This window comes from Dryobates pubescens, chromosome 8 (assembly GCF_014839835.1).
Source record: "Dryobates pubescens isolate bDryPub1 chromosome 8, bDryPub1.pri, whole genome shotgun sequence".
Taxonomy (NCBI): Eukaryota; Metazoa; Chordata; class Aves; order Piciformes; family Picidae; genus Dryobates; species Dryobates pubescens.
Genome location: NC_071619.1, coordinates 20,431,568 through 20,452,301, shown reverse-complemented (window position 1 = coordinate 20,452,301; position 20,734 = coordinate 20,431,568). Strand labels below are relative to the sequence as shown.

The following is a 20,734-nucleotide window of genomic DNA, read 5'->3' as shown; positions in this document are numbered from 1 at the left end:
GGCACAAACATTTTGCAATTCAGGCAAAAACAAGCTCAACACCAGGGAAATGCAGTATTTCACACTGGCCTTCCTCAAGACAGTACTTTTAGAAACTACATTTATGTACTAAAATAGTCCTGTGTACCAACTGCCCTTTAAAAGGAATCATAGGTACGTGGGATTGGTTAATGCAATGACATGACTACATGCTTCTAGGATAAAGCAATCTTGTTAAACAACATATCATTGGCATTTAACTTTTAACAGCTACGCTGATTGATAAAGATGGTTAGACAGAACTAGAGCTTTAGCCCTGTATGTTTTTTCCATCAATGTTTTATTCGTAAGTTGTGTGGAAACCACAGGATTGAAAGTGAAAATGTAACATCACACCTGCATGTTTATCTGGGCAGCCTTATGGAGTGGAATATAATCTTGTTCACTAACTTCTGTAGAAATACTTCATACTGATATATTATTAAAGAACAAGAGCATTGATCTCACTAGAAGGTTTATTCAGGAGAAATTAACAGTATTTTTTGACTCAAACGGCAAATATATGAAAAAGCTAGTCAATATTGGGAAAAAAGAGAAAAGTATTACAGTAACAAAACAAAAAAGTAAAAGCAAGAATACGAAATATGAGCAAATTGGTAAGCTAATTTTCTTTTGTTCAAGTAATCAAAGAAATCTCTACAAAGTTACAGATAGCACTGCACCCCATTTTTACTTCTACAACACTTTCTTGCATTCACAGACACCTGTTAGTTTTCTGTTTCTGCTGCATGGACATTGACCTTGCTGATATGGGCTGAAGACCACACATGAAAATATTGAGACTACAGAGGTCAGTTGAATGAAGAACCATTTGGATCTTCACTATGGAAAAATACAAAGTAAAGATACCACAATACTAAAAGGTACATTTCAAGAATCAACTCATTTGTTTTAATGGAGTTAAAAGCATCATTATGAAAGAATTAAGCTCCTTTGTGAAATGGATTTGTCACACAGAAACTTCAGTGGGAGATTTCAGCTTTATCAGTTATTCAGATGTGAAGGAAATTTTTATAAATTAACATTGCTCCTGTCAGAATGTTGTTATATTTACATGTGTTTAACAAAATGCTGCCTTATTCCACCTACACTCACTAGAAATAGAGCAAACATTTCTGTCTTTCCATAAAAAGCCCCACAAAAATGCTGCTTTCCTAAACTTCAAACCTTCAGTTTAATAAAGAGAAGCATTTCAAGTCTGAGTACAAGTTGTATCTTTTACCTCTTGAATTTTTCACTGTGAAGTTTATTACTTCAATTGTTGTAATACATCAAGTCTAGAGTAAGACAAGATCTATAAGGAGAACGTGATCTTGACAGGCACCAGCTGTAATACTCATTCATCTACTGGTGTTTGTATTTGTTACAAAAGGGATGGAAGACTTCACTTGAGTGAGCTCAAACAATCCCTTTCTGTCCCACATGGATACCACATCAATATTCACTTTTGTGAAAGACTAGTCTTCTAGAAAATATTTGTTTTAAAAGGAAAGGATTAGAATACTTGATTTGTTTGGTATATTTAAGAAAATACTCTTCAGATTTTCCCCTAAGAACATATACTTCCCTGAGAACATATACTTGGTATTTATGAGCAGGCTTATTGTATTATGAACAATGTTGCAGAGCAAAAAACAGTTCTTGAAGTGGCAACAGCATCACTGCTAACCACTAGCCTTTTTTATAAATTAGTATTTTTTCCTCTTCAGAGTTCAAAGTATGAACATTATTATATTTTGGAGTGTTGTCCTATGGGTTGTAATCTACAAGGGATGGAGAAGAGTGTCATCTGGATGCATTTTGCCACAGCAGAAACTGTTATGACACCATATACAATAAAACTCAAGCTACAACTCAGTTTCTGCTAACAGAACTACTATGAGGGTAGATGTTAACAACTCTATGGCAAGATTCCTAATTCTTTGCCACATACAATTATGTGCCCTAAAGTTATTGATTAGCTTTAGCATAACTACTTAGGAAACATACGGAACAGCAATATAGCTTGTTGATTTGGCTATCCCTTGTGTGAGCCCCAGGAACCTCTGTGTGACACACAAGATACAGTAATGCCAGGCCATGCTTAGTAACTGAATTTCTATTTTGCACATTGTGTGTCCCCCCCTCCTTGCTCAAGATAAGCAAACTTCAGTTTGTCCATTTCAGCTTAAAAAACCTGACCTAACACCATAGCACAAATGCACTTTATATTCCTGCACAGGGACCCCTAGCACTTTAAGGGAGCACTCTCGATATGAGTGCAAAAATTCTACACTAAAATTTATTGCTACCAGGTTATGTGTGTAAAATGACAATCAGGTTACACAGACAAATGTATTCCTGTTATTCAAGAAAAGAAGATGGGGATGTGTTTCAGGGACAAAATAGATTAGCATATATGCACAAAAAAAAAAGGTCTAGGAAGGGAACTGGGAACAGCCAGTCAGGCTGTCACACCTGGACTGTCTACTGTGGTACCACTAAAATCATACCCAAGAAAAAAGAAATTAAATTAGATGCTGTCTGAAGGCAAAAATGTTCTTCTGAGGCCTGGGCAGAAATACAGCACACTCACACTTCAGAAGCCATGTACGCACCATTTAAGAAATCAGGAATACTGAAAAAAAAAGAGAAGGTGGCATGCCATGAGATACAGCTGCATGTCCACAGAGTCCTCCTCCACTTTCCACTATTTTATTATTTGTTGATCACTTCATGTTTATCTATAAAACTAACCATACAAATGCTAAGTGATCTGCACAAAAGCCTGTATGAATATTTGCTGCTGTGAAAACATGGAATGATTTGTAAGGTGGATTTTACATCCTGACTTGAAACAAAGCTAGAGGCAGTCACCAGCATTAGGTGTAGGAGGGCATTTCTTTCTCCCTGCTCCCCCCCCCCCCCCCCCCAACTTACTGTTACTTATCACACAGTAACTGCTTTTAAAGCAAGTTTACACTCCTGGGAGAAGGTATACATACCCATCTATGTAATTCTTCACAAGTTGCCTAAACAACACAAAAAAATAAGCCTTAAAAAAAAACAAGACTTTTTTTTTTTAAAAAAGCTTTGCATGTCAATTAAAAAATGGTAAACCAATGTAAGCAACATTGATTTTCCTTTTTTAGCATGGGGGATTTTCTACTTCACAAAACCTAATTTATCTGGTTACTACTTTCAAAATATTAAACTGATTTCTGGGAAGCACACCTTCACTGGCAACACCAGACATACACAATCAGGCCTCAAAATAGGTACAATTCTCACATGCTGTCAATTGTTTTATTTTGTCTTTACTCTAGATGATTGGATTTTTTTCCCCTTACTGTATCTTTTACTCTCCAATTCTCCATCACTACAATATTTGTACAATTTTATCTTAAGTCTTCCACAGACTTTCAAATAGCAAAGAAAGATTTTCTGTTTTAATAGCAGGGGCTTGTGCTAGGGAAAACCACTGCACTCCCCTCAAGGTTTATCTACTTGAGAAAAACTCATTGCTCAGCAACTACAAAAAAAAGCAGATTCTACATGAAGTCTAGGAAATAATTCTGAATAAATCACAACATACATTGTCATCTTAAACACAATGTTCAGCTCTTGGGAGCCAGAAGCAGACCTCCATTATTGCAGACAGACCCCAGTACATGAAAACAGAGTAAAAACTGAGAGTATGAAATTTAGAGCTGAGATGCTACAAACATGAAAATTGAGCATTACTCACAAAGTTAAGAGATACTATGTTTAATGTAAGAGTTGGGGGGGGGAAGAAGAAAATGTAAATCTATGCACACATGTTGTATCTGGGCACACGGGAAAATAAATACACAATCTGGTTGTCATATAGTATGTACTCCATCATCATTTCTGAAAAGGCTATACTTGAAGCTTATCTGTGTTTTCAGTATGAAAGTACATCTTGTAGCACCCTCAGTGTGGTGTGCACCCAGATTACTAGTGTAATAGTAGGGCAACTACCATGTTTTAAACTAACACACCTAATATTTCCTTGTTTTCACAGGAAAGGCTTAGGACTGCAAGGCCTTTGCACGCATCAGCCTATTCCACTTCAAACGTTAGATGCAGAGAACAATTAGTCAGTGTCCCTCACATTATGGGGGACTCAATGACATCAGAGTAAAGTACCTGACTGCAAGTTCAAAACAAAAAATATACTTCACACATGCACTGCTGAAGTGTATGACTTGTTATTGCAAGATGCAACAAATGAGTAAGTTAAAAAAAGCTATAATTTACATTTACTTGAATAAATCTCATAAACCTCAAGAACTCTTGAACAATATGCCATGAACTCATCTGAGGACGACCTTGAGTTGCAGGTTATTGAAAACTGAGAGAGTATTCTATGTACATTTCCCTGTACCATTGCAATGATCTACGCTTTCTTTAGCACTTGTCTTACTCTACGAGGCCACTCAAGAGCTGTAATTGTCGTTCTTATTTTGTCTCACAGGAAAAATGCTTTAAAGAAAACAAGCAGTATCTAAATATCAGTTTTACAGATGTTTAAATATCTAATGAGAATGATGTAAGAGGAAGAGGGGAACAAAAGGATTTTACTTAATTAGTACCATTGATTTAAAGCAAATAGAGGGGATGAGGTTAATTCTTGAGTTTGGACTTAAAACAAAAATCAATGACATTAACTTCATCCAATCCAAGCCTGAACAGCTGTATTAAGCCACCTCCTTATAACTTTGCAGAGCATCTTAAATCACCAAGAGAATCAGAGCACAAGGCACTCCTAAACAAAGCATTACTCAAAGTAGCTCAACTCCCACTCAGCTAAAACCAACTGTCAATATTCCTGCTATATCACAGCTGGAGCAGCATAGCTATCTTAGAAAACACACTTACCCAACAGCTTTCAGGCCAGTTGTGAACAGCTACATATAGCATTCAATATCAGCTTTGAAACTTGATAATACATGTACATTTCATAGCAAGTTAAGTAGTTTTCTTAACTTCTCTCACAAATAATACTTCTTGGAAGAATTCACTATAATTCACTGAAATTTCCTTACAACTAAATCTATTTTGACATAGCAACAACTGGGAAGTGTGCTTAATTTATCATTTGACTTGCTAGCATCTGAAAACTTATTTTCTGAAATTAAACCATTTTGTCCTCCCCCCCCCCCCCCTTTTTTTTTTTTTTTTGGTTAGGATTAGTTTGGAGTCAGATTACAAGATGACTTTTTCTTTGCTTCATTTGAACGTCCAACAATGTACATTGACAGTGTAATGCAAAAGTGAAGAAAATTATTTGTTTGCTTTATTGTGTTTGACTCATGCTACTCTTTCAGGAAAAGCATGCTGGAAACCAAATGGAGTATTCTACATCCTAGCAAAGTATCTTAAATATGCGGAATAAAAGCATGAGCATTACCTAAAGTGCACTGAACTCTCTTACAACATGTTCTTTGCTCTCTCACAATTAATTTCCTTCCATATCGTGGAAAAAAAAGTCACACCTCCTATATATGACAACAGCTGCATATTGTATCATTGCTGCTTTTTTTCTTTTTCCAGATGCTCCATGGGGCCCATGACTCAGTTTTAAAGGCCCATGTGACTGTGTGCTACTGAATCCTGCAGCTCATCAGCAGGAGAGATTCTAAGAATTGCAAACTTAATTTTTGTATTTTACATCAAATTGCAGGAAGCAACAGAAATTTTCCATGTGGCACAAGCAAATTAAACTACAAAATAAAAGACAAAGTATAGAAAACATTATGGTGAAGAAGGCTGAGGTCAGAAGAGATTTTGAAAAGGACCTCTCTCTGGAGACTAAACCTTTGCAGCATTAAGTCCTCTGCTTGCACATACTAGAAATCCAGGATTTTATTGCCAACATGGAAGCAATCTTTTTAATGTGTCAAGTTAGAGGGAAAAAAGATGACAGAAGAATGAAATCCAAATTTTCTGTCTCGTTATTACCAAAACAGCAGAGAATATTTTGAGGCTGAAGGATCTGTGGTGTTCCATTATTTGAAAGACTATGCCAAACAAGGCAATACAAAATAAAACAAAGACAGAGCAACCATATGTGTGTCCCCTTTTATAATGCATTTTAGACAAAAAAAAAATAAAATCCCCAAACTTGGTATCACATAGCTAAAGGCTTTTAGAGGACAAACAAACTAGAAAAGTTTATTAAAAAAAAAAGAACAAAAACCCCAACAGTATATTGAGACATTTTCATAAAGTTCTCAATCAGAGGTTTCGGTAAGAAAAAATCATTATGGCTACTATGCAGTCAAATGAGTCAATAATCCAAAAAAACATTATGGCTACTATGCAGTCAAATAAGTCAATAATAACCCTTAACATCTAGGTAGAATTGGGTAGCTTATTATAACATATTCTCAAATATTTCTGTCAATAAACATGACTGACATGGACAATGAACCCACAATGTTTCACAGGATTTCAAAAAGCTTTTCATTATTTTAAAACAAACTCTAAAACTTCTTCATTTTTGTGTCAGGCAAATATTAACAACCTCTAATTTGCATGGGGCTTATTTTTGAACCACTGCCATTTCAAGGCAACCATCATTTTTGAGTATTGCTAGGCCAACTTATCAGTGAAGCTAAGCAGAACTCCAAAGCAAATACTACTCATGTAGAATTTACAGTATCACAGTATAGCTAAGGCTGGAAGAGACCCCCAGGATCATCAAGTCCAACCTGTCTCCACAGACCTCACGACTAGACCATGGCACCAAGTGCCACATCCAGTCTCCTCTTGAACACCTCCAGGGACGGTGACTCCACCACCTCCCTGGGCAGCCCATTCCAATGACGAATGACTCGCTCAGTGAAGAACTTTCTCCTCACTTCGAGTCTAAACCACCCCTGGCACAGCTTGAGACTGTGTCCCCTTGTTCTGGTGCAGGTTGCCTGGGAGAAGAGATCAACCCCTTCCCGGCTACAACCACCTTTCAGGTAGTTGTAGAGGGCAATGAGGTCACCCCTGATCCTTTTCTTCTCCAGGCTAAACAATCCCAGCTCCCTCAGCCTCTCCTCATAGGGCTTGTGCTCAAGGCCTCTCACCAGCCTTGTTGCCCTTCTCTAGACACGTTCAAGTGTCTCGATGTCCTTGTTAAACTGAGGGGCCAGAACTGGACACAGTACTCAAGGTGTGGCCTAACCAATGCAGAGTACAGGGGCACAATGACCTCCCTGCTCCTGCTGGCCACACTATTCCTAATACAGGCCAAGATGCCATTGGCCCTCTTGGCCACCTGGGCACACTGCTGGCTCATGTTTAGGCAGCTGTCAATCAGCACCCCCAGGTCCCTCTCTGTTTGGGAGCTCTCCAGCCACTCTGACCCCAGCCTGTAGCTCTGCATGGGGTTGCTGTGGCCAAAGTGCAGCACCCGGCACTTGGACTTGTTAAATGCCATCCCATTAGACTCTGCCCATCTGTCCAGTTGGTCGAGGTCCCTAACAGCTAACACACTTTATGCATTTCATTCAAACTTCCATATTTAGCTCTTCAAATTGAAATAGACTTTAAACGTATTCTAGATTCAGCCCCAAATTCTAATTCATAAATCAAACTTTTAGTTTATTTATGTCACAGTAAGTATTTAATCTTACTTCAATTAGAATAATTAAGGTACACAAGCAAACCAGGAAAGTACACACAGTGTTACTGATTTTTCTTTTTATTCAGCTGTGGGCTGCTCTTGCTCTTCTAGTACACGAGTCACTCAGTAACACTGATTTTTTTTTGCCAGTGGTCATATCAACAAACCAAGGTTCTTATTATCTCGATCTCCCCTTTTCTTGTCGTACTAAACCCAGAAACTTCCATTTGATATTTTGAATTGGCAAACCCAAGTACACATGTGGAATAGAATAGAATAGAATTAACCAGGTTGGAAAAGATCTTCAAGATCATCAAGTCCAACCGATCACCCAACACCATCTGATCAACTAAACCATGGCACCAAGTGTCTCATCCAGTCTCCTCTTAAACACTTCCAGTGATGGTGACTCTACCACGTCCCTCAAGGGAAAATAAATTCCATAATATTAAGACTTTTTAGCTTTTGTTGTTCTTAAAAGTCTTTGAGTAACCAGTATATATTTTTTGTTAATTTAAAACTAAAACCTACCTAATGTTAAAATGATAAATACTGAACACTTAGCTGAATTGCAACAAGAAGCCAATACAGTATTACAAAAGAGATGCAATATTAAGTAGTGTCCATTTACAATAAAATACAGGTGACTACTTTCAACATTACAATATATATAGTACTAAAAAAATGAAGAGACAAGACAATGAGTTAATTTAGATTTTTGGGAAAAAACCCAACTATAACAGTATCGATCAGTTATTGTTAGAAGGAGGAGAAAATTACTTGCAAAATCCCAACTGATGCATCATTTGCATATGTACAAATACATCGATGTTATGAGTAGAAAGAAGGAAGCAAGATCAATGTCTAAGGTCTGTTAATCTCTAACTGGAGTTGAATGAGAAGAACGGGTGGAAATGTGGCAGTGCTCTTCCTTCCTGACAATATGTCACTCAGCACAAAAATATCACAGTCTGTCAAATGTTATGAATTACTTTTCCAAATGAGGAAACAAGAGGAGGCAAGGATGACTCTCTCTTCAGTTTAAATATATCTAGACTGTGATTCAGTCATAGCTTTTTACCTGTGATAGCCATTTATAGCCTTCAGCTTAGGAAGTGGCATTCAGGGCCTGGGTAGCATGTTAGGTGTTGTCTACATGTTGAAGTCTAAATCCACCCTTGAATTTTCTACTTACACACATATTATTATATTGTACAGTTAGAAATAAAAGTTTTGCTTTCAGGGCAGATAGAAACCCAACAGTTTATTTGTAGTTGATAATACAGACTAAAACCAATTATGGCCTAACATAATCTATTTTCAGATTTAAAACCAGTAGTTGAACACAGCGGAAAGCACCATAAATGCTCTGCCATAGTCCACAAGCTGTACTTTGCTGTACCAATATTATCACGCTTTTCTGCAAAGAAAACATTCAAGTATGTGTATTCTTTTTATGCAGAAGAGTAACAGACAATGTTCTAACATGGCCAGGGATCATTTTTTCCTAACATTTAAGGACAGAGGATTTTCTCATTCACCTCTTTTGTCTTACTTTTCATTATTGGTAACATTTTTCTTCTCTCTCTAAGTTAAAAAAAATCAAGAACAAGAGGTGTATGTCACCAATCTTGTTAACTTAAAAGATACAATAGTAAATTATCAGCACAAAGTTCCTCCTACTCCAGTATGGCATCCCAATAGCAGACACAAGTGATGTCTAGACAAGAGTAAACCAAGAGAAACACATAAAATACTCTTCCAGCTATGATTTTCATCTTACAGGATTCCCTACAGAGATCTGCAGTTGCAGAAAGACACAAGTACTGCTCTGATAACACTTCCTTGTCAGGTCAGTTGTGATATGACTGTAGGGATATGAAAATTAGCATATGTGATCAGATTATCTATTTATTCATAAACTAAAATGCAAGAGTTGTATCACTCAGGTTCCTTCTTTACATGGTTTCTGAAGTACTTTTGCTGCTGAAGCCCTGTGCTCCAAGCTATGATACCGCTTCAACAGAGCAGACAGTCATTACATATTTTTAAAAAAGCTGGCATTAATTTCTTTTTAGTTAAGATTGACTAAATTTAGTGTTGTTTGGGGGTTTTGCTTTGGTTTTGTGGGGTTTTATTGCACCAGACTCTTCTAGCACCAAAGTATTCTAGCAAACAGATACCTCCAAAAGACAGCAGCATACCTGCAATTCTACATTCCCTGAAAGAGGGTATTTGACATAGACAATATGACTTAATATAAAACTGATGTACTGGATTGAGTGAAAAAAGCTCAGAATGTGACTCAAATTACAGTGGAATTTAACACCCTTTCCTGGTACTTATCTACTAAATGTTAATGCTGAATATTTTTGTTTCTTTTACCACTGTACAAGATTTTGTACCAGCTCTGCAACTGGGCAGGTTACTATATGGACATTTTTGCTTAAAGATGACACCTGCTTTCAATTCTACTGACAGTATTTTAGCATCATGCTGAAAAAACTAAGGACTTCTTACATTCATATTCTGAAGGTCTGGGGGCTTTGTCATAGAAAGGTCAAAGCTTTCAAGTAGTTAAATCTGACTATTTTATTTAATGTATTTACCCCACAAATATTCAAACATTTCATTCTGCTGCAATACAAACCTCACAGAATTCTGTATGGCTGTTCTGTTACTGAGAAAAGCATTGAAGGCAGGTCACATGATTTCCCTTACATCAACAAATGATGGCTCAATTAGGCAGATAAGAATCTACAGCCCTCAGCAGAAACTCTCTTCAGCCCATTCTCAGCAGTATAAAGAAACACTTAGGGACAGCACTAGTCCTGGGGAATGAATACTTGCTATCCCCCACATAAATGCTCATTGAAAAAAATATCTTTTTCTTCAAAGAAAACTGCATCCTTCATAGTTTTGAAAAATTTCAATCACTAATAGTTGGCAATTTTTTTTTCTACATTCAGCTACAGTTCATGATTAAAATCAATAAAACGGTGAAGATTTTTAATTTCAGCACATAGCTCTACTAATTGTAACAGTCTTTTGGAAATAAGGTATTTTGATATGTAAATGAAAAACCCCAGCTCTTTAAGATTTGATTGCAGTCCTCAAAGGACAAAGGATAAATTCATATTTAAGGATGAAATTCATTCTTACCTTACACTGCAGTGAAAAGTGCTTTAGAACATGATATACAAAGAGCATCAATGATAGTAAGCCCAGCTATAAATGTTAATATTCTCAAGTGCTCTCAATGAATTGTTTCTGCTTCATTCCAATCACATACACCATCCTCCATGTCCACAACCTAGGCACTGTTTAGCTGAATTTCTTAATTTTAAACTTACTGTGAACGGAATTCTATTAAAAATACTGTAGACTCTCCCTTTAGGTTATGCAGAGACAGAACATGTGGTACCTCTCTTCTGTCTCACATTTCTTCCATTTGTCTCAATCTTTCAGGTATTATGCTTCTTTATAATGTTTAGCCTTTACTTTTCACAGAACACCTCAGAGTTGTTCAGCACCAATTATACTCCATATGGTATTAAAAAGATATGTTCAGAGGCATATGCTAAGGCTAAATACTGTTAACTGCTGTTCTCCACCATTTTCCAATTTGCAAGTGAGTATTGTTATATCACATCTGGCAATACCACAGCTGGCCAAAAAAAGTTTTAGGCATAGTGGTATTCTGCAATACAACTTCAGCAACTTTATCATAAAAAGTAGTAACAAGTCAGATTTCATCTGCAGATCTCCAAGGGCTAGACATTATTACCCACACACCACACAGAAGAACTCCTGTGATTTAGGAGAGGATTTGCGAGATCTATGGATGACAAAGTTTGACGATGTTGATATCTATTGTGAATATTATGGGCAGGTATTTATTAGATGATTCTGCCCAAGCAGCTACATTATTTAGAAAAAAACACACACATTATCCTTAAACAACATGGATCTGCCAATAAAAACTTTCCTGCAAGTATGGTTAGTCTAGGAACGTGAGAACATTTCTGCTGGCATAGCAGCTGGTATAAACTGTCTCCAGTTATGCCAAAGAGAAGTCTTAAACCATCAGGAGTGTTTTCCACAGGAGGTGCATCAAGCGGATCCTAGTATTTTCGACAAAATCTAAGCACCTTTAGCCTTTAAGTCAAACCTTTGCAAGGGTTAGTACTGGTGTTTTTTTCTTGGTCATGTTAGCTGAAACATTTTGTCAGTCTAGCCCTACCTGCTGTCATGATGGTCTGGGTATGCCTTAGAAAGAAACAGTGTAGATATTCTTCTCCAGCTTAGAAATGTCTTCTAAAGCAGCAGTCATTACTTATTCAGAGAATTTAGTATTACCTTAAGTATGCTATCCTTAATAAAAGGAAGAAGAAAAAAGAAGGATCTTCCTTCTTTTCACTAAGCCAGACAGTTTGAAGCACATTTACCAAACAGGTGACCCAGCACACTGGTGACAAAGCGTTAGCCCCACAACTAGAAGGATTAATGAGACACAATTCTAAGCACAATGTAGTACACAAATTTACTTAACACAAGACTTTTAGGATAATGATTAGCTATGCTGTGAAAACATTTAGTTTCTTAAATGATAATTGCTACTGGTAGAATAAAAGTAGCCTTCAGGTCCCTATTCTGCTTGCAACTCCTGCTATTTCAAACCACCTGTAGTCTAGAGAGTAGATCAATGCCATTCAGTACCATTCAGTTTTTCGAGCTAAAAGGAAGCATGTATGAATCCTCTTGCACTATATGAACAAGCACAAATGTAATCATTTTAGAGTGATCATTCCAAATCAAATAATTAATCATAACTTTTTGCAAGCTTAGTATTTAAACAACTGCACTGCCCCTATTCCACACTTAAATGACAAGTGAACCTAGTATTTCTACTTCAGACTAAGCAGTGGGCTACCATAAATAGCTTAACTCAGCTCTCAATTTATGCACATAGTTTTCACCGTAAAATATTAACCTTCTTCATGTAAAACACAGTACAATTGCCATGGTATTTAGATGTGATTTTTAATGCAGCAGCTGATGACATCAATACAACGAATACATAATTTAGGGTTATGCAGACTGTGACCTCTCTATGTGTTAAGGAGATCAAGTCAAGAAGAATAGTGGAATCCCAAATTTCAATAAGCTACCCAGTGGTGACTGTTAATTTACTATAAATTTTGGTAGTTAGGATCCGAAATAAGTACGTTACCTCAAATTAGAAAAAATCACAAATTTCAAGTTTTTATGTTTAGAACAGTCTTAAATTAATGACTCTTCTTAAACCTTACCAGAGACACTCTGAAATGAAAAATAATTCATGATAGAACCAATACTGTTTCAATCAGACCTCCTAACTCCTCGATTTGCTGGTGCTTTAGATTTGAGATTTTGCTCTAATAAAGTTGACATGGTAACAGACAAAATTCTTGTGCTCTCAAGAAGAGAGCATCTAATAAAGATTGACATGCAAGAGGATCTGCAGTAAAATTTTCCCTTCAAATTGATTCACTTCACCCCTTAGAGTAGGAAGGCTTCCCTTTTTAATTTACATTTAAATAGTGTGTTAAGTCTGCCCAGACTTCACATATGATTTGAGAATCAGTTTCCCTACAGGCAGAGGCATCTGGGAGAAGAGATCTCTGCAGCTGTCTGCGGGTGGCACGGTGTGTCCCTGTTCCTCTCCCTGGCGGCAGAGCTGGCCCTGGTGAATGCTTCTACTCAACCGCTCCCCAGTCTGCTACAAAGCATGATCCAGCCTTTGCAGACAAGTAGCTTGCAAGCAAGAGACTGATTTAGTATTTCAACAGATTTTTGAATTCTAATGAAACAGAACACGCCCTTTCCCCTCATTGCCCCCAACCCCCACTCCAAAAGCAATAACTTTAAAAAGGGGAATGCAATCACAACCATTATGTCAATGAAAACTACATGCTGGGTTTATCTCTGTAGGTATCTGTCAAATGCAAAGCACACACATCATCTTTGGAGTAATAATGATGTTTTATCATTTTAATTACAAACATTTTGAAAAAAAATCCCTAAAGCGTAGCAATTGAGGTGGTCTGAATTAACAGTAGCTTGATAGCCCAAGGGTAGCAAAAATAGATTGAGCCACCAAATTTCGTAGTAGTTATAGCAGCTGTCTTCTTGCCTCAGGGAACCTGGGTATTTAACAAAGCAGACAGCTTGGCATTGGCATCTGATTAGTAATGTGGGTATTTCTGCACAGAAAAGGCACAGTTCTATTGTTTCTCTGTTTGATTAGGAATTTGGAGCTATAGCATCATTTAGCTTTCACAGTTCATTTCTGCATGTTCACTTACAGGTACTGTAAAAGAATATTTTGTCACACTTGCTGCAAGTAGGTAATATTGTCTTGAACATGATCAATGAAACATGACAGGATTTAAATGTCAGGGTCAGTTGCCTCCCCATTTCTGTGCCAAAATTTTGTTGAAACGACTACATAAATTATTCTAATTGGGAAGCAAAGTGAATAAGGTGAAAGCCGGTTCTTCCCTTAACACAGGATACAAATTACTTGGAATTTAGAAACATTTTAAAACATCGTTTATTCCAGCTCAATTTTACAAGGGAAAATTTCTCTTCAAAACAGAAGCCTTAGAGGAAAAATCCACCTGCTGGGGTTTCTGGGAGAGGGGGATTGATTTTTATTTTTGTAATCCCAGCAGTAGCCTGACAGTTTGGATAACCACTGAAGGTAACAGAATCTCCAATTCAAAACTGATCTGCTCAACGGAAAAAATCTTAGTTAACATGCTTGATCTAAAAAGGTTTGATCTCGGGGAATAACCTTAGCACAAACAACAATATTACTCTGAGGTCTGCGTCTGAACTTCATACAGCCAAAAAGACCCCCCACGTGGCTCTTCTCTCTTTTGTTCTTTAAGTATACATCACAAATTATTGGTGCTTGTTGGCAGAGTTCAAATCACTGAACTCATTGCAAATAGTCTACTTCAGCTAGAAGTACATTCTTTTACTCTATCAAATCCATCTGAGGTAATAAGACTTGATGTTTTATTCAACAGAGCTGAGGAAAATTGTTGCACAATAGGTTAATTCAAAATGGCAGCATAGAAAATGCATCTGTCAGTGGGGATCAAATTACAGGGCAAGCTCCTCTCAATGCTTAGAAAAACAAGTCTGCAGTTCTACAGATTATGTGCATGTGTGTGTTTAAAGGGGTGGGAAAGGAGCTAAATATCTGAGCTAACCTCCAATTAAAGTCAATCATAAAAACAGCCAATTTAATGAGTACGGATTTCTTTGGGTAATTATAACACCAACCACTTTTTTTCTCCCGCTCTTTTAAATCTGTAATTCTGCCTTCTTGTTATTGCTTGCTTTGTCATTAATCGCCTCAGGAACTTGATTTCCTAGCAACAGACTCTGCCACCAAACATTTGGCTCCTGTTCAACATTTTCTTTGTGAAAAATGGCACTGCTATTGCCGCCTGGCTGTTGCAGTTAGACTGGCTGTGTAAGTGCTCTAATAATGCATTCTTCTAAAAAACACCCAAAAATCACATGATAAAAGGAGCAATGACTGAGCTTCACTAATTACTGTGCTGAAGAAGTGTATCTGCAATTTGAAGGCTACTGGGGTACGAGGAGAATGACAGGAAAGGAAATGTGCATATTCTTTATATAAGTAAATAAAATTAATAGCAGAGGTGTACATTTAGAAAGAGGTATTTTTATCATGTTAGATTCTCAGTTTTCTATTGCAAAAAATGAGGTAGAATCTCACTTAGAAGTGGATGCATTTTTCTGCAAAAAGTATAAAGCATTCATCTTCAAAGAGTGACATCTTGAGGATCAAGATTGGGGGAGGGAAGATGGGGGGGGGGGGAAGAACTTTCTAATTCCCTTTTCCATACAAGTTACTGGAGAAAAAACACTGGCAAAATTGTCAGCATATGAGAAGTTATATCTAAAATGGAAGCATAACGCTCACATACTAAATACATCACAGAATGACATAACACACACTGGTGCCAGTTTAGACAAAGCTCTTTCTCACATTTTTGTCAGAGAAATAAAGCTGTGAATTTCTGTATTTATGATAAAGTATTTTTCTCATATTTGTTTTGGAAGTCAGTAAATGGCAGCTCTGCTTCCCGGTTAGATACAGAGTCTATCATATTTACACAATGAATGCATCGCACTTCAGCTATAACTTCCAGAAAACACAAGCCCTTGGGATTGTGAATTTCAGGAAGGATATCTTATCCCAGGCCAGGAAAAAATAAAAAGGCCACAACTAATGGCTGCTAACTGCAGCATCTTCTTTATGGTTAAGACATTCAGGATGATGTTTTACTGGCCACAAAACCTGTTCATTTATTGTACAAAATAGCTTTTTGCATGTCAAATGGCATACACAGTGATGCCAGAGCACTATGGCAAAAGTTATCAATGAAAAAAAGCTACTGCAGAGTTATTCAAACTTGGTTTGTGGGTGGGGTTTTTGTTGTCGTTGCTGTTTGTTTGGTTTTCTTTCTTTCTTTTCTTCCCCACCCCTGGCAGGGGGAGGGGATATTTTGATTCCTGCCAGTGTGTCTCTCTCCCATTTCCCATGATGGACACACAGAACTCAAAGGAAAAAAAGCCTATCACAATCCATTGTAAGTTATCACAATCATCATAGCAGTAAATTATAATAAAAATGCCTTCATTGAATATGCCTCTGAAAGAAGACAGCACAAAAGAAATTTCATTTATACTTACATTGTTACAATAATCAGCTTTTTTTCTTTTTAACTCAGGTAGAATAGCCAAACCTTATGTAAAATACTGTTACACATTGCTGACATCAAGCCTATGTTTTGACAGATTCCTGTTGAAACCAGATAATTTTACCATCAAGCCCACTACACCACCACAGTATCTCCCTGCTTAGACAAGCACTTAGGTACAGTATTTGCTGAAACATACCAGGGTGGCTGGAGCTTTAAAAACTTCAGTAAATAAGTATGTTACACACAGCAACTCATGACACTTCTAAGTAGACATTCACTCTAAAACCAGGATACGTGGTCTTGTCATTAACATTAAAGAAAACAAAACAAAAAAACACCCAAACAAAAAAGGCCCTTGCAGTAATTCTGTAAACACAAAAGAGATGCTAAAGGTGTTGAATGTAATTTAACTGTAGCCTAACAAATTTAACCAGTACTGGAAAATTTTATACTTCATGTGCAACAACTGATCGGTATCCCCACTGAGAAATTTCTATTATTTGCTACACAGAAGTAGATGAACAAAATAGTTTAAACTTTTATGAATTGTGAAACAACAGCCTATGCAAAGCTGACTGAAAGTGTTACCTTCTCTGAATAAAAGGTTGCATAGCAATACTGAAAGTAAGTAACCCAACATTCAGCTACATAGAAATAAGGCTTACAGATACAGTACAGCATCATTGCTCCTCTACTCTTACCTACAACAGGTAGAACAGGAGCTCAAGCCTTCAGGCACCAGAAAGACAAGAGATCACACTGTATAAAGTATGGTGTAAAAAAGGTTCCACATCTCTTTAATAAACACAATAGGCATGAGTATCAGCAACCTATATGAAATGGCCAGGCAAGGAGTCTACAAAGATACCAAGAAAAGCTTTGAGAGACGTCATTTGTAATATTGGGGTTTTAACCACACAAACTGCATATACAAAACAAAAATTCAAATACAGTCCCTAACTAACAATCTACTATTTTCCTTTGGACAGGCAAGAGAAAAGCATTTTGAGCATTTTGTTAAAGGAAGCTCTGTTTGGTTTTTGGGAGCTACTTAACCGATCCATTCTAAGCTAAGAAACAAGTTACTATAGATTGGGAACCCAAGTGCAGTCAATACTATCATTTCATATACTTAGTAAAGACAAATATTTAAGAAGGAAAAAAAAATAATTAAAAATTGAAACACAGAAGGAACTTTCAAGAACACATTTATTACTTAAGCACCAAGAAAATATTAGCATCAAGTGACAATGTTTCACACACCTAATGCCTCCAACTGGAGACATTAAATAAATGCAGCTGTTGGATTGAAGAACAAATTGAGTAAAGCTACATAACTGGCAGAAATAAAGGTAGCTAACTGGAACAAGAGAAAACACACATCTGGGAAGAACTGTAGCTGAGGCAATAATCTTCAAATACAGGCAGAAAGTTAAAATTCAGCTGTCGGTATGAGCAAGCAGTATCAGTTGTCACAGGGTTAAGATTTCACAAAGTTATGTGAAGCTTTTAATGAAGGAAAGCATTTTCTCCTTTTCCAAGCGCAAAATGCCTTACAGTAACACTGAGGTGCTCACTGGAGTCAAACAACAAAATTCTCCAGTTTCTCTGCCCTCCTAAGTAACTCTTACCAGCAGATTATTTTTTTAATCAAAGCCATCAACAATAAAAATATATTTGCATTCCAGGCCTTTGTAAGATATGAAAACTAATAGCTATATACTGCAAGTTGCATTAAAATATTAAAATGTTCGCATGCAATGTCAAACAAACTGAGCATCAGCAAATCCTAAAAATTTCAGCTGGCGCTCAAGACAATGATGGTCTTAAAAAACAAACAAAAAATCACAACTCAATATGTTATACCATTCTCAGGGATGCCTATACAAACACAGTACCACCATGAGATTACAAAAAAAACCCCAAAACAACAACAACTACCAAAAAAACCACCAACAACCCACAAACAAGAAACCCCTACAAAACACACAAAACATAAGATTATTTTCATGTCAGACTGTGTCCCAATCACAATTTCAAAGGCAGAATGACAATGCGTAGCATTATCATAACTAAACTTTTTCTCCAATAAGGGAAATGTCTGAGGAAGAGATGTTTTCTAGCCCCAGTAGGAACAAAAAATAAAATAAATCCCTCACAGTGAATTCTAATCAGGCACAGCTAGCTGATCCACAGCAAAATGAGTATGACAGACTGGAAGATATGGTGTCAACGTTAGAAATTACAGCAAGTATATGAATAATATCTGGAGAAGAGAAAGAAATTGCATAGTTTGACAGTACAGGTAATCCATCTTAAATTACACAAAGTAGAGTAATTTTAAAGGATTAAAATACACCTTTAAAGTTTACTATCTTTGAGATAGCTGGGCCAGACTCTGTATTTTGCTTCTACATATGATTTACAGGGTCCTATTTTTTGCTAGTCTCTAATTTGTCTGCCAGATCTGATTACCAGATGGCTAAAATAAATGTATTGTGCTCATTCATGGTAACAGAAGTTGTCTTCAAGGGTTCTGTCACGGCTTTACTATCTTTTCCTTTGTACCTACTCCTCCCTCTGTGAATTGATTAGAGTTCAGACCTAAGTTTCATCTGAGGGCCATTCTGCTGAATGCTCAATTGAAAAGCTTATTATCTATTCTAGGAAGCACATAGAGATGACCACAGGATATCACTGACCTGTCCTAATGCAACAACTGCCCTACTCTGCCATGAAAATTAATTGTTTTATAATCTCAATACACACATTTCCACAAGTATCTGCCACTAACATAAATTCTAATGAAATTCAAGAAATAGGTGACAGTTGGATAGAAAAAAGGAAATGAAAAGCAACATATGCACAGTGCAAGGCCAAGGAAGGTAACAAGACTAAAGCAAAGGCAGAGAATACGAAACAAATTAATGACTCAGCTACCCTATACTTCAGGAGTGACAACTGCTTTGTTTAAGCTGATAAACTGCTACAAACCCGCAAGTAAAAATGGTAAATGACAGAAAAGGGCATGGGAGAACATGTATGGTTCTACTCCTTCTATTACACAAAGTTACACATGCACTCTGTAATCTGAAATGATCGTCCTAGAAATCTCTGCTAAACCCACCCTTGAGTACTTTTGCTACAGGTGTGAACTAGGTTCTTTACTTAACAGATCTCCTCAGGCAGTCAGATGTTTCCCTAATATGAACTCCATTTTACAAATACCTAAACCAAATACTAGCACTTGAATGTTATTTATTTATCCATTAGCATATGCATATCATGGGTTTCATTTTCAGTTTAGTGTAGTTCACTCTTAGTCAAAGCTTGAAATGCCACAGAACGGGCATCTGAAAAAGAGCTTTTAATATATATGAAAATCATTGTAGTGAATCACCTAGTCACAACTGAAGTGATCAAGCTGACTAAACACAGAAGAGCAGCTTCAGAACTAAAATAAAATGAAGGGTATAGCTTTAAAAAACCCACCAAAACACCCTTTTTTCATCTCAGATTGTTTCCCATCTTTCCTGATGTATTTCCATTAAGTTTCATTTTTTCTAAATTTTACACTGAAAACTTCATGGGCAATTGCATCTCAGCACAGTAAAATTTAAAACAAAAACTACAACAAACAAAAAACCTCCTCCACATATAAACAACCAAACCCAGCCTATTCTATTCTATTCCACTGTAAGTGCAGTATAGCTTTTGGTAACATTTGTCATACTTACTCTTTATTTAAACTATACTCTTAGCCTTTCAGTATTTCTTTTACCAAATAGCACTAATTCTTAAGCAAGGCATATGAAACAGACCAAGGTATAATTAGTGGCAAATCAAAAACTCAGAATACTTGAAACACAGGAATAAAAAAATAAGTAGACAATACACCTACGTATTCTTTATAACCACAGCACAAACATGTGGTCATAGCAGTAGGATGTACTTTCTTTGTATACTGTGAAGGTTAGAAGTATTTTTTGACAGTTATAAAGGGGCAATCTTGGCCATACAGAAGAATCAATAACAACCATGTAAAGCCTACAGCAGTGAACACTAACAGGCTGTAGGAGGCATTAACACTAGCTAAAGGAAATAACTATATTTTCAGTGAACTTGTTCCTCCTGGATAATCAATTTTTTACACTTCTTACCAGCTGTTCCCACATAGCTCAGGTAGCAGAAAGGAAGCAGCTGTCATATAGAATCCATATATTACATGCACGTTACGAAGTTTTTATCTGTCATAGATGTTTTATGTTTGCAAATGTTGATCAGC

At 36.7% G+C, this 20,734-nt stretch overlaps 1 protein-coding gene across 2 annotated transcripts in view; it reads right to left on the bottom strand.

Moving 5' to 3' along the window:
• ADK (adenosine kinase) overlaps window positions 1-20,734 on the bottom strand; it is a 287,668-nt gene that overhangs the window by 126,640 nt on the left and 140,294 nt on the right. The gene's annotated exons all lie outside the window — the stretch shown is intronic.